General features: G+C 40.7%; 1 protein-coding gene across 14 annotated transcripts in view; it reads left to right on the forward strand.

Moving 5' to 3' along the window:
- The first annotated feature begins 610 nt into the window (after positions 1–610).
- The window catches only part of PHF21A (PHD finger protein 21A), a 127942-nt gene continuing 101065 nt past the window's right edge, over positions 611–27487 (forward strand). For 7 of the 14 annotated variants that reach the window (XM_042038708.1, XM_042038716.1, XM_042038705.1 and 4 more), the window contains exons 1-2: positions 612–1061; positions 1697–1782. The gene's annotated coding sequence lies outside the window, so the exon portion shown is untranslated. Of the gene's footprint in view, positions 1062–1696; positions 1783–27487 lie in introns of all 14 variants that reach the window. The other 7 variants (XM_042038710.1, XM_042038706.1, XM_042038711.1 and 4 more) reach the window with 4 other exon arrangements.

Consider the following 27487-nt stretch of genomic DNA (forward strand, 5'->3'; position numbering starts at 1 on the left):
GCCCCCGCACTGCTCTTCGGGGTCTCCGCGCCGGCGGGGCTGCGGGGTGTGTGTGTGTGTGTGTGTGTGTGTGTGTGTGTGTCTGGGGGGGTGCGGGGGGGTCTCGGCTGGCGCGCGGCCGCCCCCGCACTGCTCTCCCCGGCTCCCGCGCCCTCACACCCGCCCGGTACCGGCGGTGCGGGGCGGTGCTGCCGCCCGGTGCCCCCCGCGGCCGCGGCCGGCGGCGCCGCTGCTCCGGCAGAGTTTGGTGCCCTACTTCACTCTACTTTAGTTTCACTCACTTTACATCCGGGCTTTTTCCCTAGGCAATGGGGGCCGCAGCACAGCCCGTTCCTTAGGCAAAGGGAAATAAATTCGCCGCACCGACACGTCAAGTAGTCCCCCCTCAGGAGAAGCCGCCGAGCCCGCCCTCCTGGTTCACCCCCCTGGCCTGGCCCGGGCCCGGCCGGCGGTGCCCCGCCGTCGCACCGGGGAGGGGGGAGCGTGGGCGTGGGCCCTCCGGTCCACGCTCCCCCGGCGGGTCTCCAGCGGCGGGCCGGGCCGGGGCGGGCGGGGGCGCGCGCGGCGGCGTGTCGGGAGCGCGCCGCAGGCAGGCAGGCAGGGAGGCCGGCGGCGGAGGGATCCCGGCGAGCGGTGTGCTGCGGCCGGGCCGGGTGAATGGGATTGAAGAAGAGTTCAGCTTCTCGGCTTGTTTTTGTGTTACAGTTTCTCTCCTCCTGCGCCTCTCCGGCTTCGTGCCGCCCTCCCCGCCCGCTCCCTCCTCCCCGCCGCAGGAGGAGCCCCCCGCGGAGAGGGGGAAGGAAAAGGACCCCACAGAGGCGAGAGCGAGCGAAGAGGAGGAGGAGGAGAAGGGAACAACCTACCATCTTCCACTCCCCGCTTAGCTTAAAGAAAGTGAGAGGAGGAGAGAGAGAGAGGCGCCCAGAAGAGGGGGACAGGGAGGCCCAGAGGAGCGGCGGCGCCGGCACCCTCCCCCTATGAAGAAGAGTCCTCCCCCTCACAGAGAGGTCCTGCCAGGGGGACCCCGGCCGGCCCGCAGCAGCACCGCCGCCGCCAGCAGGGTGTAGTATCCCACCTTTCGGATTCGCCTCCTCCTCCTCTTCCTCCCTGCCCCCCCCCCCCCCCCCGCCCCCGGGCCCCCGCCCCCCCCCCCCCCCCCCGCGCCCCCCCGGGATGGCGCCGGCGCGCCCCGCACTCTCCGGCCAACTTGGCGATGAGGAGCAGCAACTTCGCCGCGGCCCCCGGCCCCTCCCTCGGGGGGGTGGCGGGGAATAGCGGAGCGTCCCGGGGCGGCCCCCCGGCCTCCCCGGCAGAAGTTTGCGAGCGGGAGCGGGAGAGGTGGAGGAGGGTGACACTTGGGGTAAAAGGAGGAGGTGACACATTGGGGTTGGGGGGAGGAGCAGGGGAAGGAGATGACACATTGCACTGGGGATGGGGTGGGGGAGGGAGGCTTATCCCCTCCCCTCCGGTTTCCTTCAGGATGATTATTTCCAGGCCCTTTTCTCTCGGTCGGGTCCTTCGCCGCGATGCTGTCGGGGAAGTTTTATTATTATCTGGGAAATGATGCCGCTCTCGGTGATGGATAATTCGTAGTAAATCCGCTGCTGCGGTTTTTCTTTCCTTTTTTTTTTTTTTTTTTTTTTTTTTTTTTCTTCCCTTCCCTCCTTCCTTTCATTCGTCTTTGTGGCCCGAGCAGCGCCGGGAAAATTCCGTTTCTTCAGCAACTTGTTATTCCGGAGCCGGGCCTGCCCCCCTCGCCCTGGGGCTGCCGTTCCCACACAGGTACGGGGCCGGGGGTGCCCACGCCTGCCCCAGCATTGGGCACGGACAATTCTTTATTTTGATTTGTTTCCCTCCCTCCTGCGCCCGTGTAGGTGGAGTGGGGCTGTATGTGGGACTCTGCCATTTGGTGTAGTCCTCTTATGCATGTTCCTTTCCTTTCTTCACTTGCCTTCCTGCAGGATTTTTTTTTCCTCTCTTTTTTTTTTTTTTGTGGTGATGTGTGTTTTGTTTCTTCCTGTTCTTTATTATTCCATGCTTCACTGTCGGTAGAGCTTTCTCCTCAACCACCTCTGTAGTTTGGTGGGTGCTCATAGGTTTGTACGCTGAGGTTTTTTGGGTGAATTTGTATTTTATTAATGCATGGAGCTCTTCATTCAACTTCTTCTCGAGTGTCAAAAAATGAGGCTATGAACAGATGTGTTTCAATATGGAGAGATTTTTAAGTTCCTAATTCTTGGGGGTGGAGGAAAGAGTGCCATTGGAGAGTGGCTTTTGTTTTCGATTGGTGAACAAATGTCATCACATTTCAGTCACGTGCTGTAATATTCTTTGTTCAGCTATCAAAGTATGATATCTACTACACCTGTTCCCACTTTTTAATTGTAAGTAACGGTGATTGCCTGCAAATCTTATAATTGCAGAGAGGAGCACTTTCTCCCTTTCTCCCCCTTCTATCCTCTTGGATATTTGTTTGGGCCCAAGCACTGAGCTTGACAATGAACTTTTGTTCACTGTGAAGACTGCATGTAAAAATGTCCCACTGGGGGTAATAACGTGCGTGTCACGAGAAAGTTGTGTACTGTGATGTACGGTGGGTCTGAGCATGGAGAAATCAGGTGGGGATGCGCGTTCTGTAATGGCAGGGCTTGAGGAAGAGGTAGGCTTCTTTGGGCCAGGGAAATTTTCTTGTGCTCTTGCTAGTTATCAGGTTAAAGGATAGATACTCCTGTACACCCATATGTGTAGGTAGATGCATCTTTTTTTGCTTAGCTGTATATTTTCTGGTATCAGAAATAAGAAGGATTTTGGCTGTCTGTTTACTTTTTTTTTTTTTCCCCCTCATTGTGCTCACTTCTAACAATAAAGACACCTGCTTAGTTTCAGTTTTGTAAATCGGCTTCCTCTGGCTTTCCTGTGATTTCCCGGAGTTAGCTGGTGAGGCTGGATCTGCTACATAGCAGGGGAATGTTCAACTTTGATGAAGAGAGGCTTATTTTGAGGCTTCATATGTGAAAAAAATGACATGCATTTCAAAGCCTTGTTAAAAAAAAAAGCCCTTTAAATTTTAAAATTCATTACTTCGACCAGGTTAACATGTAATGCCAAAACTTTAGTATTAAATTTGTTAGTGATTGTGTATAATATAACTTTATAGTTTTTATTAAATAGTTTCATTAAATTAGTACTGAGAACAGGATCTTAAAGAAATAAAATTATGCATAACTACCCATATTAGTTAAATAAGTTGATTATCATACTTTAGGAGAAAGATCACAGTCTTTGGAAATTTTATTTATATCTGTGCATGCTTCACGATAGCTAAATGAAACTTTCTTTGGGGGCATTTTTTATTACTGTTTTCTAGAAAGGAATTCTGTAGCTCAGTGAATGAAAACTGTATTTAAAAAAGTAGATTATGAGATTCTCAAATGTTTTTAAAACTTTCATCTTCACTATGGTTGAGAGATTATTTTATGAGAGTTATATCAGCTAGGGGTTTGAGCTCATACAGAGGGATTATGGAGCAGCTTCTCTATCCATTCATTTCATGTTGTATAGTAGCATGTATAGAGTATGTCTTCAAGGTCTTAAGAGACCTGTTGTCCAGCAGAAGGTAGGTGCTTGCTCACTGAGAGTGCTTGCCACCAGATGGATGTCAGCTATGTCATATCCCAAGATTTTAGCCATAGTGACCTGAGCAACAGGAAATTTGGAGTGGATCCCATTATGGGTTTTGGTGATTTTTCATTTTACTGGCGAAGCTAACGCGTTGTATAATTCAAAATGTTGTATAGAGGAGTCTTTTGTTATTAGTAATTGTTTTGCCATTAGTCTTAGTAAGACTTTTACCTGAAACTTTTAAATCTTTGCTCTCCTCTATGTGCCTCCTGAACTAGTTTTGGTGATGGAAGCAGGCATTTGGAAGTGGTTTTCTTCCTTTAGGGAATGAAAATAAAAAAACTTTCCTTCAAAGAACTTAAAAATAGTGAAGGTAGGAAATTAAAACGTAGGCTGCTTAGAAAAAAGTGCTGTTGTGTTTTTCGGCTTCAACAGTGAGATCTCTGCTTTAAGTTTAGATTTTGTAAAGATATCTCTTCACTGTAGGCCATTCAGCTTCAGCTGTGTTTCAAATATTGGGCCTAGCTATTTCTTATTCCAACTTTACTTTTTTTTTTTTTAAAGAGATGAGGTTTTGTGTGTGCCTATTAAACTTCAGTGTAGAAATTATTATTTAAAAAAAATTAAAAATATCTTGGTATGGATCCTTACAAAGGACACAATTTTCCTGGACTCTTTTTTTAGAAAATAAGATTCATTTTATTGACTGCTTTAAAATTTGTATGATTCTGTGTGCAGTTGAAGTGCCTTGATAGTGAGCTTGGCTATCACTTGAGTTGTTCATGCAGTTTGTTTATAATGAACACATTGTAGCTGTTCAGTTCCTTTATCCTTACTCTCAGAGCCACGAAGAACTTTCTTTGGTCAAATGAATTGATACTACTGGAAATTGTTTGCAATGGAAATTTCTCTTTTATTTTAGTTCAGTTTGAAGGAGCCTTGATGGACTATCTTATTTCATGTGTTATTGGCATTTTGCACGGATACCAGAAACTCAAGATGAATGTCATGTGAGAAACATGTGTTGGTGACCCTAACTTTTTTACTGTTGTTTCAGGTTTGTTGGTTTTACTTGTTTAAAATCCTCCAGAAACAACTTCATAGGGTGATAGAGCTTTGCTTTTTGGAGAGCCATCTCACGGAGATGTGAGCTGTAAAGCGTCGCCACCAGGAGAGGCTTCTTGTGTAGAAGGGGCAGTGCTAAAAACCTATTATTAAGCTTCTAATAATATTTCTTCGCTGTCCCCTTCACCCTTTATGCTCACAACTGTGCAGTCACATGCGTAGCTGTATACTAGAAGTGTAAGGCTCTACAAAAGGCCTGGCTCCTGTACGTTCATGAATTGCCCTTGTTCAATTACTCTGTGCCAGAAAGCAGCTCACATCCTGTTTCTGATGTATTTTAACAGCACAAAGGTTATTTAGGAACAAAACGTATAGTGGAAAGGTGGGGCAGAGCGCAGAAGGGTTTTGAGATGTCTGCTGAATGCAAAGGGCTGTACTTACTTCTGTACCCTGTAAATAGAGGGTATAGAAGGATAGTTTTTATAGGTATCTTACATTAATATTTCATGTTCAGTATAGCACAAAGCCAGTGTCTGGCTTGTGCTGGTGGTAGAGATATGCATTATGCAGGCAAAAAAGAATTTTATTTACATTTGGAGGGGGCGGGGGGGCAACTTTGTATTTTCTCATTTTGCTTTCCTTTTTTTTTTCTTGTGGCAAATACAATCTCATTAAAAAAAAAAAAAAGAAAGAGCCCCTTTGTTTCTTTCATAAGTTTTTGTTTTTATGGTTCCTGCACTTTACAAAGTTCCTCTCTGGACTAAAATCGTTAAAATACGATTTAAAATTTGTTTGATTCTGCTTTTGTTATGTCAAAACTTCACAAAAGTGAAGTGTAGTTCATAGAATGGCTGTAAAATGTACAGAAATTGAAAGAGTTTTTAAAAAGTACTTAGTGCTGAGGAAAGGTGCACTTGCATGGCAGTCAGACTTTGTGGTTAGAATCACCCGTCCCTAAAATCATTTTTATAGCTGTAGAAAGTTCTAACAGGTCCCTTTCTTTGGTCTGAGAGGATTTCCCTCCCTACTGTCCTAACAAAGCCCCAGTCTTGCCACAGAACCTTTTGTTTTAGTACTTCGATCATTCCAGGTTTTTGGGGAAAACATGTGCTGCTTGATACAGGCTTATCTGCCGCATTTATTTTATGGTATACTGTTCACACCATTTTAATCTCTGATGGAGTTATCAAGTATCCTGTGCCTTAAAAGCTCTTTGCCTAGATGGTTTGACCTATTATTTGTTCCCTCTTCCCTGAGATTTCTTGTTTGCTGTGATTACAAATGCTCATTCTTTTGATTAGAGACTCATGCTCAAAGCATGCTTTAAAAAACCACACACCACAAAACAAACGTGCCGCCTCCATCCCCAGACCCCCAGCCCAAGCCTAATGTTTGTTGTTACTGGTGGGAATGCATCTATAAGTGGTACAGAAGCAGTGAGGCTCTGCTTCATGTGAGCTCTGTTCTAGGCCACGTTCATACAGCTTCTATGCATTTTTAATGTCCGATTTCTTAAAATGTGTGTTTTCTGATTCCACCCTTCCACCCAACAGTACTGCACTTGTAGGAGTAAGTTCACTTGGTACAGAAGTTGTGTCACCTGCCTCTGAAGTGAGGGACTCTGCCTTTGCACGTGTAATTAAAAGTATGCTTTGAGAACGTAGCTGGTGTGTTTCTTGAATTGCAGTATGGATATGTGAATGGTTAAAACAAATGAGGGCAGATTTGAGCCTGTGACTCTTAAAATGGCCTGTGAGAGAACTCCAGCAGAGCAGCCAGGCTTATGGGTGGTTCAGCTTCCTTGTTTCTGCCTATGAAATACAAGCTGTCAGTACGAAAGGGAGAAGGAACATTGATTCCTTCCCCTGTTCCACTTCAGCCCTGTGGATCCAAGTTAACTGTGTGGATCCCAAAGGCAGCGTAGTTGCAAACAGTTAATTGAAGAGATCAAGTGGTATCCTATTGAAGCTTTAAATTATTTTAACAAAACTTCTGAGTAATCGCAATAATTATTTTCTGATAAGCTGGCTGATAGTAACTATGGCAACAGCTGTCTGGCCTATGGACAGCATTACTGTATTGACAAAACCTTTAGATGCTCCTGAGGCCTCTTGCCTCTATAGGGAAGTGCATCAGGATGACTTTCAGGTGACTGAAGCATCACCATTTCTTTCTCTTGCAGTGGGATGCTGTCTTTCTCTTGTCCCAGCCTTTTGCTTTTGCATGGTCCTTTTTCTTTTGCATATTTTTGCAGGTGCTGCCTGCTAGCCTGGAAATGCTGCAGAGACTGTCTTGTACCACAAGGACTGGGGAAGCATATAAGTACTTAGATGGAATTTTATATGCATATTATTGTTTTTTAATTGTTTTAATAATAATAATCCAGAGCTCAGGGAAGCGGGAGGGGAAAAAAAAGGAAGACTTATTCATTTTGTTCCCTGGTTGTTTCCTTCCTCGATTAAAACCTTCTTAGAACAGACTGGTAGGGGGAGCTGCCATTCCCTTTACTGAAGTACAGCGTATTCCTCTCTGAGGCCTACGCTGAGACACAGCTCTTTAATTTTCAGCTAAGAGCCACTTCTTTTTAGAAGCGAGGCAAGCCCTTGCTTCAGCACGTTGTAGAAACGGAGGGAGAGAGCAATTTGTTTCCAGATAACTGAATTCTGGACGGGAGAATATGCCCCTCACCAAACATACTTTTCCTATTGCTATTCAAAATAGTACTCTTTAATATTATTAAATGTAGCAGTCTTGGGAGAAGAAACCCATAAATTCTTGTTGCACTTCAGTAAAAGATGTTAAACAGCTACAGCCAACTGTGCGTGTTTGAAAGTAGGCAAACTGCTGATTATTCTTTAGGGACTCTTGGTTAACTGATGCTTATTTCTGCAGAAATCTTTGGCTTCTTAGCTTCAACACACGAGAACTGGGTATCAATTACCTGACGATTACCAGCAGCAGTCTCCTTGTACAGTGTGTGTGTTGTTTGCAGGCCTGTGGAAGTGTGCAATATGGCCTACATCTGGTCTCATCTTGAGTAAGAATGTGGCTCATGGAAAACTACAGGCCCCAGTGTGCAGTGCTGTGTTTTTATTGCAATGGCCTGCCAGGATTGTGCTATTCTAAGGCATCCTGGGACGTGTAGTTTTCTTGAGCAGAAGTTGGGGATTTGGAGTGAAGAGTAAAAGATGCTATCACGTTCTAGAAACACAGTCCTTGATACCTTCTGCAGATCTTGTTGGTCAACTTAAGCCTGTGCAGTCAGGTATTTTTATTTACAAGTCGAAAATGGTTTATAGTTGAGTAATATATTTAGACAAAAGCAGTTCATGAAAAAAGTCTTCCAACTGCTTACGCGTTTTTGTACAAAGACTGTATTAATTGTACTAACACCTTGCTTCATCTGTGATTGCAAGTATCTTATTTGATATTCTGGGAATTTTTAATCTTTCAAGTGATGTTATGGATGGAAACATTTGGCAGAAGGGAATTTCTGTTGCTGGCAGTATGGCAGCCATGTTGTCCTTTCCAGTTGCCAGGAGGACAGTGGGTCACAGTGGATTTCTTTTCACACAGTAAAAGAGAGTTTTAACAGCGTTTTTACCTGATGAGAACTCGCTTCTCTGCTGTGTTTCTTGAGAGTGAGTGATGATATAGCTATAGCATATATATCTTGTGTATCAGAGCAGGGGTCCCAGTTTGTGTTCCTGCTGTGGGGGCTAGTGACTCCATTGCTGGTTCCCAAGGGGACACAGAGTCACAAGCACAAGTACTGGCAAGTGCAACCAGAATCAGAGCACATCTGGCAGTTTTTGTCAGGTGTGTTTAGTCCCAACCGCTGCGCTTGAACTCACGTCAGACTCACATCAAAGAATGTGAAGTGTTTCTGAAGTAGGGACAGAGGAATAGCAACTTTTCAGAATACTTTTTATATCCATAAGAATTGTGTGTTCTCACACAACACTCTCAGATTTGCTGAGGTTAACATGGACATTAATTTGATTTTGGTTGTTCATCCAGAAGCAAGTTTAGTATTTGCTGTAATCTTGTGTGCCGTGATTTGGACAATGCAGTTCCTTTTCAAGTGAGCGAACACTTCACTTTAACTGACTCCTGTCAATTTCTTTGTTCTTCAGTTTGTATGGGATATTAACGTAAAAAGGCTTATATTTAAGTGTCAGCCAATATGAAATAAACTGTTTTTATGTTTTTGGAGAAATTAATTAGAGCTACAGTCTTGCAAGAATTCATGTTATTTAACACTAAGTCCTGCAGAATGCCTGAAATCAGAACCTATATAAGTAGCAGCAGGATTAAGACCTCCAAGCTTCTAATGTTGGAAAGTAGCTTCTTTGTAATCACCATAATTAGCTAATATCTAGGTCTGTGTGGCAAAATTCTTCTTCTTTTAGTAAGTGTCCAGAAATTCTGCTCATTATAGATTTGGAATTCACATGTGCTTCAGAGTTGTGCAAAAACCTCCCAAAGCCTAAAAAAAGTTGCTCACTCCTTTATCTGTACAGATTATATATATATGACAGATTTTTAGGTGGTAATAGCTTCCTTGAGGCAGGGATTGTATTTTGTCAGCCCTGATACATTGTACACACTGTATGTTGCTGATGCTCAGTTTAAAACTGGTACAAAAAGGTGAAGAGATTCCTCGAAAACCTTACATATGCTGTAATTGTAAAGGACTTGGGAAACAGTAATATAGTTTTCTTTAAGTGTTCCCAGCCCCTTCACAGCCCTCGTGGAGCAAATTGCTGACAGGACATGCGCTTAGCTGAAATAGTTACTATTAGTATCTTGACATGATTATAGAGGCTGACATTGTTGCTGTGCAAGGATGAAATTCCCTTTCATTGGCTGATTGGGCCTACACAACAGGCAAGAGAAGAAACCACGATAAATCTGTATGTAGTGGAAAGATGATGTATCTTGTCCTTCAGGGATGTTTTACCCTCTGTAGAGAGCCTGCAACAGTGCCCTTTGTAACGCTGATGTATCAGGGTATTCTAGATAAGGAATGTGACTAGTAGGGATGTACAAAAGGGTTTGATGCATAGTTGTAAAGAAAAACTTCTGTAAGTGCTTCTTATCTCATAAGAGCAAATCCGTCCTGATCTGGGAAGAAATTGTGGTCCTGCTCAAGCCAATGAGAAACTTCACAGTTGTGTGGAGAGTACCAGGATTGCATTCTTTTCCCCCAAAAAGATAGTTTTAAGTGGATTTTGTAGGGCTGAAGCACTGGACAAAATTTGAAGAATCTGGCACCTGTTTAAGATGCTGCTGCTGACCCCTGGGGGATCTCACACTGGGTACTTTGTCTCCTAGTGTCTTTGCTATTCCTTTTAAAAGTGGCTAATATTGAGTTCTTGTAATGCTTTGTAAGAGCTTGGAATCTATTTATTCAGGGCTTTTACTTAATTTGCTAGCGTGACAAAATTTTACATGAAAGCCAGAAATTAGTCCTTGATGTGTCCAAGGAATACTTTTTGTCTCCATCCCTCTTGCTAGTGTGACAAAACTGTCCCCATTGAGATTTTGGTCTGAAATTTGAATAACCTGACTCGTGATGGACTTAAAAAAAAAAAAAAAAAAAAGCCCAAACAATTAAAAGTGCAATAAAAATCCAATCCCCCACCCTCATTAACAAACTAACAAACATTTTTCATAACTCTAGAAAACAACTACAATGGCCTATATTACTAATAATGAAGCTATTCAGTAATTTGCATCTAGCTGGAGCTCTAGATACCATTTCACTGCTGCTTAGCTTGCAGTAATTGTCTCTGATAAGCATCTTTATCATGTAAATCTATTGTTGTGTGTAGCGTGAATTTGCTGTATTAAGGATGCTTTTGTCAGTGACCCCAAATGGAAAGGATGTGGCTACCTGCGTTTCCCTTTTTACTCTTTCAGAGAGTACATTCTGGTCAGAAATAAATTGGGAAGCACTAGCAAGGTTTGTGTTGTTTCTGAATGCCGGGTACCTGCCCTTGAGTCAGCTGCAGTTCCTCTTTCAAGGAGGAATCCCACCACACCATACCTCTTATTTTGTGGTCTTAGAGAATTGTGCTGAAGTCAGTAGATTTGTCACTATGAAACTTGTTTCAGAATCAGAGACTTAGTTTCCATTTTCCACCTGCAATTTGGCATATGTCACATGCTCTACTTTTATTTTGAATGTCAACCTCTGAAATAAACATGAACATGTCCTCCCTTCCCATAATTCTCATCCCTGAGTGGCAGTTTCTTCTTGCCATAAGACTTACAAAGTCTTCTTCCACCTTACTTCTTGCAGGAATTATATTTTGATGCCTCACTGTTGATGAACTTGTGTAATGTTTAGTGTAATCAAATGTTTTTTCCTGTGGTGATGAGCTGCTGTCTTTGCAGTCAGTCAAAACTTGGTGGTGTTGTCCTGTTAGATGCAGGTGCCGGGTTAGTGCCCTGCTGTGGTAACAGTATCTTCTCAGCTGCAGAGCTGATTAGTTGGGCATAGGGCAGTGACAGTGCGAATACCTCTGGCATTGACATTGTCATTGCTACAAAATTACATGAGCAAAAATACTGATCTTAAGTTTGCTCCTTCCTGAAGTAAGATAAAATTGTACAATTCCTCACCATTTGGGACCTTCTTTCCGGCTTCCTTTTGCTAACTGAATCTACACTTCTGTGCCCTGCTTGTTTTTGTTAAAAAATGCTGTTTCTTTCCTTATATTAAATTCATTGTTAACATATTGGGTGATTTCATCATCATGTATGTAGATCATCTCACTCTAAGACTTCTGAAAACTTAAATTAAAGGAGGGCACATGTATCTGTTAAATCTCTGTTTGTGTGTAGAAAGTACTATATATTAGACATGTCTGTACTTTTCTCTCAGGTATACCAGAAACTCCTGCCATTTCTTTACTCTTGCATAAATTGGGAAATGGAGTTAAATACTATCTGCGTGTTTTTAAACATAATTTTTCCATATTCCCAGATATGCAGGATGCATTTTAATCTTTCACTTATGACACCTCTTTGGTATTCCAGTAGGCAGTGAGACTCATATGGGTTTCTTGGGGATCAGAAGTTGTATTAGAAGGGGGCTTATACAAGAACATTTATTGTATGATTTTATTTCTGGTCCTCATAGCTTCCCCTCCCTCCTCTCCACCCCCCCCCGCCCCCCCAGATAATAACCAGAGTTTAAATTGATAGGAGCTGTGATTTTTCTGAAAGACATTTTAAAAGGGGGAAAAAAAACCTCTGTCCTTGAAATGGAAAGGGGAGGAATATATAAGGACAAAGTAATGAGAGGAGTGCATGAGATTTGTGTGTGTGTGTATGTGTCTGTGTGTAGAGAGATATGTTTAAACATCTTTTCTAGTACACCAATAGCATCATTAAGAATCTGGGCATTAATTTTTAAGCAACAGAATTTGTTTAAAGAGTAACTTTGCAAAGCAGTCTCCACAATGATGGGCACTACACTGATATCACAGTAGTGTGAATGTTGGTCTTGATACAACTGCATATTGGCATGTATAAATGCATACTGGCATAGGCAGTACTAGTTTAGTGCTCCACACTCTTTTGTCTCATCTTAGTCTCTGCTGTTGTGGTAGGTCTTCTTGCTACGTGGTGGTTTGCTCCATCTTCTAGGACAATGTTGGAGTTAGAGCTGTTGTATGCATGGGAATCAGTGGATACCAGGAGAGCAGGAGAAGATTGTGATGATGTTGGTGTGAGGGGATGTGAAGGAGTGTCCCTCAGGAGCATGTTACTGCCTTTTCCTCTGGGTGAAGCACCCAGGCCCGGAATAAAAATAGTTGGCTGCCACAACAGCCTTCTTAAAACTGCCAATCCTTTTGTTTAGAAAGTGCAATCATACCATGCTCCGTGATGCCCTTTCACTCTCTGTCAGCATTGTGAAGGTTGAAAATGATATGCCTTTCCATTGTTTATAGTAGCCACTAAAATTAGATAAACCTACAATTTATTCTTCCAGCTTTAAGTAAATAATCAGTTAAAAATCTGTGGCAATCAGTGTGAGTAAAACTGTTTTGGACGCTTTGTTTTCTTGTAGCTGAAGTCTACATCTATTGTACAGCAGTCTTGCACTTTTCTTCCGTTAAATGCTAATTGTATGCTTATGTGATTCCATGTTAGATTGGCCCAGTGATTCAGTGTTATGTTTGTAACCTAGTGTGTAAATCGTTTTACTTGTATTGAATAATCATGGTTTTGTGAAGAAAGGAGCTAGGAAGTGTATGGTTACTTGAATTCTTCCTTTCAGATTAGTGACTACCATCAGTACTCCCACACTGAGTGTGACTACTCCAGCTACAAATACCATTCTCCGGATGCTACATTTCCCATTTGTGTTCTTTTGAGGAGAAGAAAGAAGAAGAAAAAAAGTGATTTTGGGGGTAAGGTGGGAGAATATAATAAAAGGGGAAAGAAAAACAGAATTTGAGATTGATACCTGTGTACAGGGAGCAGCGAGAGTGCCAGCTGACTGGCATGTAGGGGAAGGAAGATCAGAGCACATCAGTGTAGTAATTTTGGAGTGCTTCCTGTTGACTTGTTAATACAACATGGAATTTGGCCCAGACAATCTGCTGTTGTGAATCAGCATAGTTTATTCACTGGAGTATAGGTGTGCTTGTTATTATTTGAGAATCTGCTGTACTTAGAAGATAACAGGTCAGTCTGGTAAGTAGCATTATTCCCATGTCTGGATTAGAAATTGAGACAGAGAGAGAAATTGGTTTATTCTGCATTGCAGTAATTTTATTGAAGACCTTAAGCTAGGAATGGAGGCCTTCACTTGTGTGTTTAGTCCAGAAAACTGCCTGCTTCATTCATATCCTTAATGTTGCTATGTTGTAAACAAAAGTGAGCCTAGAACCAATATATTGATTAAGTATGGGTGGTGTTGTCCGAGAGGAAGTGAGATTCTTGTAAAACTGGTTGTACAAAATAAATAGGGTACATTTTTTTTCTTTTTTGAGTGTTGGATATATTTTTTTAGGTTATCTTGGGTTGAAGGAAAAGTAAAGGGTGAATGGGGATGGGAGACCTTCTGATACATAGGGAAGATAATGATTAATAAATGTGAATTTGAAATCCGGTACAATCTGAGTTGCATGGGTGAGCATTTGTGCAAAAAGCCAGTCCTAAGTTAAGTTCTTCAGAACATGAAAAAAAGAGAAGAAAGGTGGTGGTGGCGGTTGTTGCTGTTGAAATTTTTTTTGTCTACCTTTCTAGCTCTGTTGTAATATACTACAATTAATACAAGAAATAGCATGTTATCATGTAGGCGTGATTGTTTCTAAAATATCTCCTGAATGTACTTATTTATGTCCTGCATGCGAATGAGATTCCAGTAACCTTACTGCATACCATCTCTGTTTCTGTGTCACACTTTGAGTCTGGTACAAAGGATTTTACAGATCTAGTTGGGTGGAATGGTTCAGTGCACAGCAAAAGTAACACTGAGTAACGAGTGTCGTCACTGCTGAAGTCTTAACCGCTTGTTAAAAGTATTTTGTGTAAAGCTTATGTGAGCAGAATTCTTCAATCCTCCCAAGTGAGTACTGTTCAGGGACAGATACCTTGTTCTGTTAATTTGGAGAAATGCCTTTTCCAAGTGAAAAATCAGCATAGTTGGCAATACTCAAGTTTCTGCATCTGTCCCCAGCTGTCTGGGTCCAGTGTTGCTTCCACTAAGTCTTAGTGCTGCATAATAAGGGCACTATATTCCAATGTGAACATGAAAAGTGTGGCTCCTTTTTAGTTATATGCCTCAGTGTTTACTGTAAATGGCTCACTTAAAACTGTGAGTCTCGTGCTTAGAACTCTGTGTCTATGACTACCCATCTTGTTAAGCTCGGGTTCTGGTGGGATGTTGAATCATGATCTTTTAAATGCATGTCTCTTGTTCTGGAGTATCTCCAGCTACAGCCCTTAGTGGCACTGGTGGTGGTCTCCGCTGGTGTCTTAGAATATTTGTGGAACACAGAAACTTTGGCATATGCCCCTCTAATGTTTCGTTAGAGTTGTTCATGTTTTGAGACTGGCTCTGCATAAGCCTGGAGTTGTCTTTCATCAGTAAGGGGGGTTAGTACTGAACTATTTGTATGTTGTGACATCTCTACTCTGTAACTGTGGAGACAGCTTCAAGGCCAAACACAAGGCAGCTTAAATAACTACTGCGTCTCATACTCCGCAATGTGACTTCTGTGAAGTAGAATTCTTGTTTTGGCCATGTCTTGATTTATAGATGGGTATAATGAAATTTCAGAGAGTATCTTCTTGTGTTAACAATTCAGTGATTGGCATGCTTCTCCTGTTCATGTGCAATTAGTCCCGCGTACATCACCACTGCTTAATGAAATGTTTGTAAAATAAATCTCAGGGCAGGGTATATTGCCTTGGCATTAAAGGCCTGAGATCCAAACAGACATTGTTGGCTGGCACTGCATTCTTTAGAGAGAAGACTTTAATTCTTGTTCTTTGTATTGCAAAAGAAGGCAGTTCTGCTTTGTGTGGAAGTGTCATGGAAATGAGAAGTACACAACTTCATGAGAACCGTATTACACTGGAAAGATCAGCCTTCATCATCACTAAGATCAATGGCTTGGAATTGCAGGCAAATAGGCATAAATCTGGAGATATCTGTACAGTTGTCCAGTTGTTCCTCCATCTCCATGAAACCTAATGTGTGAGAAGGGAGGAAGAGGAATCAAAATACCTGTATTTTGGAATAAGTGGGAATCAACTGAGTTTTCCTGTGTAATAGTTGAAGAAGTATGGGTAGGTATGGGAAAAGAGCAGAAACTCACCTTGAACTTGAGAGGAGAGCAAGGGGATGAGCATTTGTTTTTTACTGGGAGCAGAAAATGTGAATGAGATTTGAGAGGAACTGTTTGGAGCTCTTCTATACTTTATCTATGCTTGTGTTTGCTCTCAATGAGACATGGAGCACTTGAGAAGAAAACTTTCCGAGTTATGTATCAGGAAGACAAATTATGCATGTGTGATGGGTTTACTGGTGGGATGGAGAAAAGAGAAATGTTGTTCCAAGGATGATCAACAGACGTACTGAAGCATGAATAAACTCAGTACACACACGATTATACCTTCTTGTATTTCTCTCAGGAATATCAGCAAATTCAACCTGCAACACTGAGCCTATGTCAGTAAGGAGTGAGAAAACATCTAGTAAATCAAAAGTTCCCAACTACCAATAAGAGTGCCAATTTCTTTGAATTGTTAGTTTGTAGTGCTAGTTGTTGCTGGTGTAGTTTGCACAAATGATCTCTAGGATGACAGGGGCATTGTGTTGCTGTTTACTTTCAGCAGGACCAATTTCAATGCTATTACTGGTCTAGATGATAACTCCCCCTGAAAAACAAAATGAAAGAACCCCAAACAAACCTATGTGATTCTGCAAGGAGAAGGTTATTTAAATAACAAAATTATAATTGCCTCTATGTGAGATGAAGGGGAAAAAAATAACATAGCCTGAAATTCTTATTTTCTTGTCTTTTTATGTGACTTAAGAGATTTCTGGTGTCAACTGGATCTTTCTCATATAAACTGGATCATGGTCAGCTTTCTCAACAGTGTAGATGAGCAATAATCTCATTGAGGCAGTATCTGCGAGTTCATGAAACTGCTCATAAAGGTGCTTCTGGGTTTTTTGCATGTTTTTATCCTTGATACTTGCCATGTTCCTGGTAAGGATGATAAGCTTATTGGGTATGTTCAACTTCGTCTTGCTGCCTACAGCAATACTGGAAGGTGTTATATACTGGACACTTGCTTTGTTTTCTAGACCTGTTGTAATTTTGGGCTTTAGAAAATGAAACTTCCCTGTTTCCCACAGATTGAGACCTGCTTGTTTATCCTACATGGCTTTCAGTTTGGCTATCTTCAAAAGCTCATCTGTCAGAAGAGAAGGAAGCTGACAGTGATGACAAGGCAGACATTCACCAAATTATTTAGGCAGTGCTTTCTAGCAGGATTAGCAGTACTTCTAGCAGAGTTCTGTTTGATGTTTGTCCTGGGCCTCAGCTTGAGCTTATGTATTTTCTGTGACAGTAGTACTTTTTCACCTAGACTTCCTTATTAAAAGGGAGAGCATCCTGCACTCTTCCAGGGTCAGGCAGGACCTGAGACAAGTTCAGTTTTCTTGAAGAGAAGTCAGACATTCATCTACATGTTCCCTTTGAATCCATTGGTTCAGGAGATCTTTCCTCTGGTCAGCTGGGAGGATGCCAAATCATTGCCAGTCTTAAATGGGTTTTGGCAGTTTTCGCAGCCAACATCCATGGCTTATGTTTAGTGCTGCTTTCCAACTTCCTGAGTCTTTCTCAGTTAGAAGGGACTGCCTGAGTCTCCTTGCATTGACACCCTGACTGGTGAGGGGCTTGGAGGAGAATTTTTCAGCAATCCGGTGGGTTATATAAAAAACTCTATAGTCTTGAATACTTGCTCATGGCTTTATTTCAGTGTTGCATTACATTACACAACAAGCATAAACCAGTTTGATTCCTGTTTCGGAAGTTGCAATTTCTGCTTTTAACATTACATGCTTGAATTGTAGCCTGGTTTATTTACCAGAAAACCAACCTCCAAAACAAACCCAAGACGTACACCAGCATGGCTGCTCAATGTGATTAGACATAAGAACTAACATACTCTGCTGGACCAAATGTCCATCTAATCCAGCATCTTGCCTTTATCAGTGTCTAGCAGCAGCAGCTGACTGAACAGTGTAGGAAATGGGTGCATTCTGTCAGCCACTGAAATATTAGCAGTAGATTTCTGACAGTTGTTTAGCTGCTGTCTGAGATGGAAGCTACATTTGGGCTATTGCACTGTGAATAGCAACATCAAACTATTTATAGGTGAATTTGCTGCCTTTTTGAACTAATTTATAAATATCTGTGGCTTACACAGTGTTTCACAGCAGCAAGTTCTGTGCAGTTTACCTGCATTTTCTGTGTGTGTGATCGGTTGATGGAAGAAAAAAATAGTTTCATTTGTTTAAACATGCTCTGTTGTTGTCATTCCTCTCTGTACCATTTCTAGTTCTCCCCTTTTTGAGATGGAGCAGCCAGAATTATGTGCAGCATGCATCACAGCAGAATGTTCCCTGTTTTTTCTCTGTTCTGTTTCTAATACCTTCTGAGATTTTTCTCTGGCTTCTTGCTGCTGAGAGTTGAACTGTTTGCTTGAGGTAATCTTGAAATCTTTTTTGTAAGTAGTCATGCCTAGTTTCAATTCATCGTTGTGTATTAATAGCTAGATTATTTTTTCCTCTGAGCACATTATTTTGCACTTCTCGACCTGGGACAACAAAATGACAAATGAAAACCAGTCATTTGGTATTATCAGATCCCCTGTAACTCTCTGAAGTTTACTTTAATTAAAACTATCTGCAATGATGAAAAGCATCGCAATGTCTGCAACCTTCCTTTTTGCCAGATCAGTTAAAAGTGTGTTCACAGACTTAACCCTGATCCTTGTTGTGGTAACTTCCCTGCTCTTTGGCTGTTTAGTGTTTTCTTCCTTTTTTTTTTTTTTTTTATTTTATTTTCTTTATTACTTTTGTGTAGATCCTCTCATGGATTTTACTCTAAGGTGGTGTGAGGTATACAAATGGGTTTGGTTTGCTTCCTTTTGTTTTTGTAGCAATATGGTGTATGAACCTTTTGGTATTTGAAATGTAGGTCTTCCAGCATCCCTTTTCATTTGCTTTGAAGTTGGATGTCCAAAAGCTTCATTTCATTAAGATTGCAATCTTTTATAAGAATACTTGGCAGAGAGTGTTCCTTAAAAATGTGAGGGTTTGTGTTGGGGCTTTTTTTTTCTTTGTATGTGTGTGTGGTTTTGTTTTCTATGTTTTGGGTTTTTGTTTAAATGACCAGTGCTTTGTAATCTTAGTATCATGAATTATATCACCTTCAAAGGGTGATATAATTCATTCCTGCCTCTATAATTTGTTCCTACATCCTGCCTCATCCCAGCCTCTTTTCTTCAGTTCTTTTCTCTTGCAGTTTGTGGAAGTCCTTGTCTTGTGTTTTTAACCAAGTCTGTGATGTTTTTACTATGATCAGCTGTGAGTTTATTTTTTTAATAGATACCAAGAATCCACTGCTCATCTCATTTTGTTATCGTGGTAGAATTTTAATTTTTTTTATTTGATACTCTGGTTTGAAACTCAAAACTTCTCACTTACCTAGCATTGGTATCAATGAGTTTTAACGCAGTTTGACTGTCAGGCAAATGGCAGGTGTTAACTTCCATAGGTTTGCTCCTTGTCTAACTAGACTATCTTAATTTGATTATGGGGCAAATTTGTATTAATTAGTTGAACTCTTAGGCGAATGGGAACAGGCACTTCTCAGAGAAGAAATATTGCTAGAAAGTAATGCTTCTTTTGAATATTATGCTTCTATATATATGAATTTACTTTTCCTTTGCTACTCTAAGTATTGATTGGGTGTTAAATAATTAAACTCACACAGTAGTGTGTGAATGTTCATTCCTATATCTGGAGGGTAGGAAGAAGGGCTACAACAGACACTTCTGTCTGGAAGACTCCTAGTCTGGAGGACAAGGAGACTAATGTGTCATGTAGGAACATGCAGATGTGACATCCAGACTGTAACTCGACAGAGGATATTCAAATGAACTAGTTCAGACCTTGGCAACACATGGCAGTGCTGATTTACCCGCTGTAGGAATTGCATCCTTTACTTCAGCTTTGCTCAGTGTGCATGGATTATACAAATTTTCAGATATCTTGATGGTTTAGGTTATTGTTGGGGGAATCAATCCTCCTTCAACTTCTTGCTATTTGTAAATGCCTTTAGTAATTTGAATTACAATTTTACATTATTGTATTCAGAAGCTCTTAGCACTCTGTACTCTTGTGTGGGTGCATGCAAGTTGTGGAAAAAATATTTTTTTAGTAGGTTAGTATTAAGCTGTTGTGGAATTTGAACAGTCTGTAGTGTACTGTGGGACTGCAGCAGGAACTTAATAACTGCAAAAAGTTTAATTCATAAAGATTACTGTAACCTTGAATGCTTGAGTAAGAACTTCGATGCAGATTTTTAAAAAGCAAGACTGACAGTTTTTGATGTTCGTGAATGAGAAGACTGAATAATGTGTTTTGGTTTTGTAGCTCATGAAGTTAAGCAGCTGAAGCTTGCTTTGGTTGTCAGTCCCTAATTGGACAAAGTGTTGTTTTGTGTGTTGGTGAACAAACACTTAAAACATACAAAGCCAAGAAATTAATACTTGCATTGTTATAAATCAGGTATCATTATTTTGTATTTGGAAGATGAAACTCTTAAAGTGACTTGACAGAGGCAAGCAAATGAACTAGTTCAGAAATTGGCAACACATGCTACTGCTGATCCCAGGGTCCTTTGGTCTGTTCAGTAAACAACCATTCCTGTCCTCTTCAGAAAAAAAGTATTTCTTGCCATTCGGCCCTCTTCCAGGACTGGAGCTTGTTGTGTGTATGAAAGGATGATGTACAAGCCTCTTCCCCCACAGAACTTGTGCCAGATGTTATGTGCTTCGTAATGCAACTTCAGAAAATAGGGCTGAAATAATTGAAATTCTTACTGTTTCTCCAATAGATGATTTGAAAATAGGCCATTTACCGCAGGTTAAAATGACAAGAGGGACTGTTACTCACTGGGAGTGACTTCTGAGACATTAAATACCTCTGGTTTTAGACCTCTTTAAAATGGTCATGTTCGTTTTCAGGAACTTAAATACTTTGTCTGGAACAAGCATTTTTTTTTTTGCAGCAGCAGCAGCAGAGGGGACTGAAAAGGGTGTGGAGAGTGGTATCATCCTTCTTTTCCTTCCTTCTAGGGCAGGTGTTTTTTGAAAGACAAGGGAATGAAACAAAACTTGTAATTTAGTTGAGGTATATTGTGCAGAAAGGAGGAAACAGCTGCTATGATTAGAAAACAAATCTGTAATGGAGAATAGAAAACAGGTCTTTCCAAGGTGTGTGTATGTAAACTTGTTCTCACTTGTCCAGCTTTTTTGTGTAGGTTGTTGTCTAATAGTGCTTTAGGACTCTGTCATAAATGTTTTATGTATCAAGTGTTGTCAGGGTTTCCATTGCAATGAGCTAGTTAAATCACTGTTTAAATAATTATATATATATTTTTAAGAAGTTGTTTATACTCTGGATTGTCTAGAAAAATCTTTTCTTTTTGAATCAATGTGAAGTGTTCCCTGGCAGAAACAAACTGGCGATTATTTTTTGTTTCGTTTAGATATTTTTTTTGAGTGTGGAATTACATTTTTTTAAGAAAATAATACAGTCAAACAATTTTTGCCTCCAGTGTTCAGGTAAAGTTTGCATTTCTGTACTTACCTCTAAGTCTTAGTGGTTTTTAAAGGATTTTTTGTGTGTGTTTATTTATTTGTTTATTTAATGCAGTATTCTGATATATGTTTGACCTCCAGAAGCTTACCCCTTTTTGTTTGGCTTAGTGAAGATGAATTTTGGGAGTTCATCTACACTGTAGTTGATGGTGTTCTGTTTCCCCAGTAGTTTTATGTCAGTCCCATGAGGCTGTGTTGCATCAAGTGGTTCACCTGAGTGTCATCCAGGGTAAAGCTATAAGAAAATGTGGGTTTTATCTCACCATTATTCCATTTTGCCTGAATGAGAAAGTTCATGACTTATAGAGATAAAACTCTTTGTCCTGAACCTGAGTGTTGCAAAGCTATAGGGTAGATTAGAAATCCCAAGAGCAGGAAAACACTGCTTTAGGTAAAGTAAATGGCTCAAAGTAGTTGTCAGAATAGGACTACCCTGGCAGAAGAATCAAATTCTCTATAAAAGAACTTCTGAGGTACTTGGGCCACAGCTTAGTTGCACTTTTATTTAATAGTTTTGTATGAAAATAAACAGGGAAATAATGAATTGGTGTTGAAAGAGAGGAATGTGTGAATATTCAGCAGTGTTGGACTTGTGTATCTGTTGGGAGAAAGGAAAAATCCGAATATTCACAGTGCTCAGCAGGAAGCAGGAAGAGGAGATTTTCTTCCTCTTAGAGGTGTGCTGTGAAAACAGTGATGCAGCCTGGCAGATCAAGTCCTGTTGCATTCAAGGAACAAAAAACAACAGCCGACAATGGCTCAGAAGCTGCAGGGTAGCTGGTGTAGTAAAGAAGGAAAAAAATTAGGGCCGATTCTTGCACAGTAAATTGTGATGCTGTCGTCTTTTTAAATACAGTCATTACTGCTGAAGGAAGCAGAGAGAAAAAGCTGATGCTGGAACAATCTGGTTGTTAAATCTAAGGGAAATAGGGAGAAGGGGTGGACTCCTGCTCATCTGCAGCAGAACTGCACACAGAGCCTACCTGATTTAGGCCTAGCGACAGTGCGTTGGAGGCCTTGGGAAGGCGTATAGCTCCGCCAGTGTGTTTTGTCAGTGTGACGTACTTGGGAGTGTGTACAGCCTGCATGCTAAACGCCAGTGGCTGCCTTTGACTTCGCTTCTCACAGTTCTAAGAATGTAATGAAATCCCTTCTCACTCACGCTTTTATTTTGGGATGGAGGGGGAGAGAAAGGAGCTTTCAGTATTCTAGTTAGTTCAGAGTTTGAAACAAGCGTGTTTTACCTAATTCTGTTTACTGCCTTTTTATTTAGGCTGTGTGTGAAACACGTTGATACCTTTACGTGCTCTATCATAATTTATCCGTACACAAAACCAGAAACTCGTGGAAACTCTATTGATCCTTATCTAATTAATCTGTACACAGGGAATACAGTACTTACTGTTAGAAGGTCTTATGCTGGTTTTTTTCCCTTTTTAAAAATTTTTCCTTGCTGGTCTCTGTGCTCAGGAGATCAGGAGTACCAAAATGACAACATGGTTTAATGAAATAATAGCTGGTGAAATTGAAATAAGTTTGGCTAAAAAGTGAATCAAATGCAAATATAGAATGAGAATGGTTTTTACTGAGTGTGAGCAGGCTGTACTTAGAACAGATGTTGTAGTCAAAAGGAGAGGAAAATGTGATACCTGTCTGGTAGCAGCAGAGGGTCCCAACCACCTTTTCAGAGTTCAGAGCACCCGACAATCAGCAGAAGTCTGAGACTGTTTTACGTAGAACTTTGTGAAATTAAATTCCTGTATTCTTTCTAGAAAAAAAATCACTTTCAGCACATGAGAAGCATTACCTTTTTCATCTTGTTCATAAAATCTGAAGACAGATTAAGAAAGAAACAATTGTTCTTTTGATGCTTTTTTCATGTGAACACTTGTTCACTAACAAATAGTTTTCATTTTGTCTTTTGGCAATTATTTAGAAGGCTAATGTATTAGAGCAAGTGACCTGTAGTGTTGTAAAGGCAAGAATTTATGTATAGTTTCTCATTTTGAGCCATATCACCTTCTGTTAAAATGGAAGCTCTACGTAAGATGAAACAAACATCTATATTCTTACAAGTATTTTTCAGTACCATAAAGTACAGAATATGCAAAATGCTCTGTCCTGTACCAGTATAGCACACTGGAACTCTGTAACTGCTGAAGGAAGGAAGGAAGGTCTCCCTTCGGCTGCCAGCACAGTGCTTCTACTGCTTAAGCTTGTGCATGATGTTCCCCCGACCAATCTGTGAATCACTTCAGCTTTTTGTGGAGTGTGACACCCCCTCGCCCACTATTCCCCCCAGAAAAACTGGGGACTGCTGGAGGTAGGACTTCACAGCTGGAAGAGAACATAAAGGAGAGTGCCTTGGTCAGCTAGATTAGCTGCCTGTGGGTGTGTTATTTAGCCTGCAGGCTAAATGAAAATAAAGAAACTGGAGTTGAAACTATAGACTTTGAGGAGAACTAGGCTTCACTTAGGCCTCTTGATGTACTGGTAGTCTAAACTTTTCTTGTGCATGCTTGGCAAACTCATTTATGTTTCATGGACACATTGAGACGAGTTTTACTGAAAGTACAGCATCTGATTTTGAAAGAACTTTATAAATACAGAACTATAAAAGATTACGTGTTATTTTAAGGTGCCCTGCCATATAATCACTGATCACAATACACCTGCATTTTTAAATGTTTGCTTGTTAATTACATGTGTACCTGGCTTCTATCTGATGTTTGTGGAACAGTAACATCAGCAGAAGCTTGTGTAGCTAATCTCCCTAAATCTTGCACTGAAAACCTCACTGCTGCTCCTTGTGATTCTCAGCCAGTGATATTTTAAACAGAAAGCCCTTGTGATTGCAGGGCTTGTCTTTTATTCTTCATTGCAAGTGCCTGTTCAATTTCTTTGTTCAACAAATTATCACATTTTGCTTTTTTATTTCCTAATTTTAAAACGCATTGTGTAATTGTCTGTTTCCTGTCTGTTGCATGCAAGTTGCCCTTCATCAAAATGCATTTAACACGGATTTATTCACTTAACCAACACTCCCTTTAAGTAGTTTTCACTATACTTCATAAGCATGGAAATGCTGTATAGATAATATATAAGGTAGAAGGAAATTCGGGGTCTTTAACTGGAGCCCTGCTGTTCTGAAATCTCTTGGGGAAAAAAAAAGTCCAGACTCTTGGGATTCTGTATAAATGTAGTATGAAGTCTTCTGTAATGCAGAATAATCTTACAGAATATGTGTGCTCACTTTAAATAAATTAGTTCATACATTTAAGTTGGGTAGTCCTTGAAAAATATATAATCTTTCAGCTTAGTTCTTTCAGTTGTTTAGTCACAATATTTTGCTTTTCATTAAAACGCTAGATTTAAGAAGACTTTAATTGATTTGCAGTCACTCTGTGCTAACATGAAAGTGAAAGCTTCCTTTTACTTGCTTGTGTTTTGGACTTGCACTTTCACTGTTTCCTCTCTAAATTCTGGAAGAATGCTTTGAGTCAAATATACTTCATTTATCCTGCTTTCCCTCTCAGAGAGCAGAATCTCTTCCTTCCATCTCCACTGAGGAGACGTGTGTGGTTTGCCTAATTTTATTCCTCATGTTTAGTGTTTTCTCTCTTAACTTTTTTTTCCCTTCACTTGTTTGGCATTTCCCCCTGCTGGCCGACTGCGGTAACAGCACCTCTTTCCCCGTGGAAATGGAAGGCCAAGGCTGTCCTTGAATGTCACGGCTGCGTGGTTGAGGCGTTGGCTGCTCTTCTGACATTTTTTTGATGTCCTCTGAACGTGTCTGGCAGATAGATAAAATTCAAAGAATAGTCTGTGCAAGCAGGATGTGCACCTACCTGAGGTTCTCTGCGTCAGAAGTGCAGTTGCACTTCCAGTGACAGTCAGAGATACCTCTAGTTTTGCATTTGATTACTGCAGTCTTGCAGCACTACCCAGATCATCTCCTTTGTGCTCTGGACCTCTTCCCAAAACTCTTAAGGCACTTCTGCCTCACTAATGCATCATTCCCACAAGCCAAACATAAAGTGCGTTGCTAGAAGGGGAAAAAGGGTTTGGCACTCAGTAAGAAATTTCTCCTCATGTTTAAAAGGATAAAACCAGAAATCAGAGATCCCTCCCTTCTTAATGGAATTTCAGGGGGGAAATTAATAGGTACTGGGGTAGGGTTTTCTTAATTTTTTCTTGTTCCTTGCATCTTTGGTTGTTAAATCAGTTACTAGGATTTACCACGTGTGTTCTTTCTAGAAAGAGTCTTCTCTCCTCCTCTCAACTCCCTCTCCTCCCCTTTTTCCCCTCTGTCTCTGAAGTATGAAAGGAAGGCAGGAACTTCTTAGTGACTGGAATGAGAAAGGTACAACACAGGTTAAGAACAACAGAGGTTAATAAACTGATTTTGCTCGACATACTATTAAAAAACCAAAACAAAACCATAAACCACAAATATTCAAATAGCTTCCCTTTGCATTTCTTACAAATTTTGAGACCAAACAGTGGGCTCTTACAGCTAGGAGGTGACAGCTCCTTCTGTTTTCTGTTGAGCTTCCATCTTACTTTCCTTCCCAGTGGTATATATACTTTGTAAATAACTTGAAAATAATTCAAAAAGAAAAATTAGAGTTTTAAGACTTAACAGATTAACTGACATATTATTGAAGTTAAATTGTTAAACAGTGTTTTCTAAAAAAAAAAAATTTAAAAAGTTTAAAAACCACCCGTGTTTCCAGCAACTTTCCGGAATGTCAAATAATGCAGCAAAAAATTTTTAGAAATAAATGCCAAACTCTGCCTTCACATCGTGTAAATATTTTAATTTTGCAAAAATTTCCTCAGCTTCCTGCTTCAAATATGAAACTTTGCTGTTACACTGTTAGTAAAACGTAAACTTGTAGATCTTATTACTACTGGGGGTTTTCTTGGTGTGTGTTTACCTAAACAGTCCTTCTAAAAAGTAATTCACTGAAACAAAAGTCCCGGTCATACAACTTTTTTTACCTGAACAAGAATTTAGCTACACTGCACGTAGGATGATTTTGTGTGTTTCTAAAGCCTGGTGAATAGTAACTCACTGAGCAAAGTGACGCTTAGTGGTTCTGCAATACTAGAACTTCTGAATGCAACAGTGCTGTAAAACATCCCTGTACACTGGTGTCTGGGTAAAAAAAACGAGAATTTTATTGATGGTGATTTTGTGAATGTTAGGATTAGATGGGGAGACCTTGCTACCAAGTCAGAAAGAACATCTGCCAGGCTTACTAGTGGTCATAGGTTAGAGAGGCTTTTCTGATTCAAGAAATAGACAAAGACTGTGCAAAGAAGAGGGGTTTGTGCATGGGTAAAAAGTGTAGAGCCACATATCTTGGATCTGCTCAAGTGACAGAGATGATTCTGAGATTTTAAAACATGTTTGTGCTAATTTTCTACTAGGCCAAATGTAGTTAATCATTTTGCCAGAGAGTGTGATTTCATACCCCATCCCACCCCCAAGATGCTAGGAAAGACTGCGTTCAGGAAGAGTTACTAATGCCCAACATATCTGTAGTCATAGGACGAGAGCTAAGAGGGTAATCTTCAACTGTTTATATGTGTTTGGTGCCATGGCAAGTTTCGGTTGATATTTTAAAAATCTATTAAAAAAAAGTGAAGTGGTTTTATCTTTACACTAGAGATGGTCTTTTAAACTGTAATGAGTCTTCTAGCTCATTTTCAATGTGTTAAATATAGTACTGCTTCTGCAAAGACAAATGATGGTGTCGCACACTTCTATTTAAACTTAGTTTGATGGTTTTATGAAGTGTTTCAGAGAAGGTGAAGCAATCTATCCCCAAGTGAAGTCAGCTTCAGGTGTCTTAAACTCCAATTTGCATTTGTTTCATGGCGAATCATAGCAGCAGAACTTGGAGATAGAACTGAAGTTTGTAGTTTGAATCCTGTAAGTTGTCTGCATGCATAAGCAGAAAATTCAGGCTCCTTGACCAGTTTAGGAGGAGTTATTATATGGGGATAGGGAAGGAGGAAGAGAGAGCAGTTGTACAGATGGACAAACTGGAAGGCATGGCTTGTACACTTCAGTGCAGTCTCAGTTATCTTGAGCAATGTTGTTGGTCCCTTTACCACCTGCCTGGAATATGTGACTGGGGCTGACTGGGAATTCTCCCAGCTGCAACACAACAGGAAGATCAGATTCCGTGTGCTGGCACAAAGGAGGCTTGTTTTTATCACAGAAGCAATAGCACCAGCACTGCTAATGATAGTCATTGAAACATGAGCCTTATAATAATTTATTTTGAAATTGGTTATATTCCCTATCTGGCCTGTGTTTGGTCTTCTTAAGACTGCAGAAATCCCACCCTGTTAAGGAATA

The sequence above is a fragment of the Corvus kubaryi genome, unplaced genomic scaffold, assembly GCF_017639235.1.
Source record: "Corvus kubaryi isolate FWS band 111438036 unplaced genomic scaffold, C.kubaryi_AGA036_p1.0 37392, whole genome shotgun sequence".
Classification (NCBI taxonomy): Eukaryota; Metazoa; Chordata; class Aves; order Passeriformes; family Corvidae; genus Corvus; species Corvus kubaryi.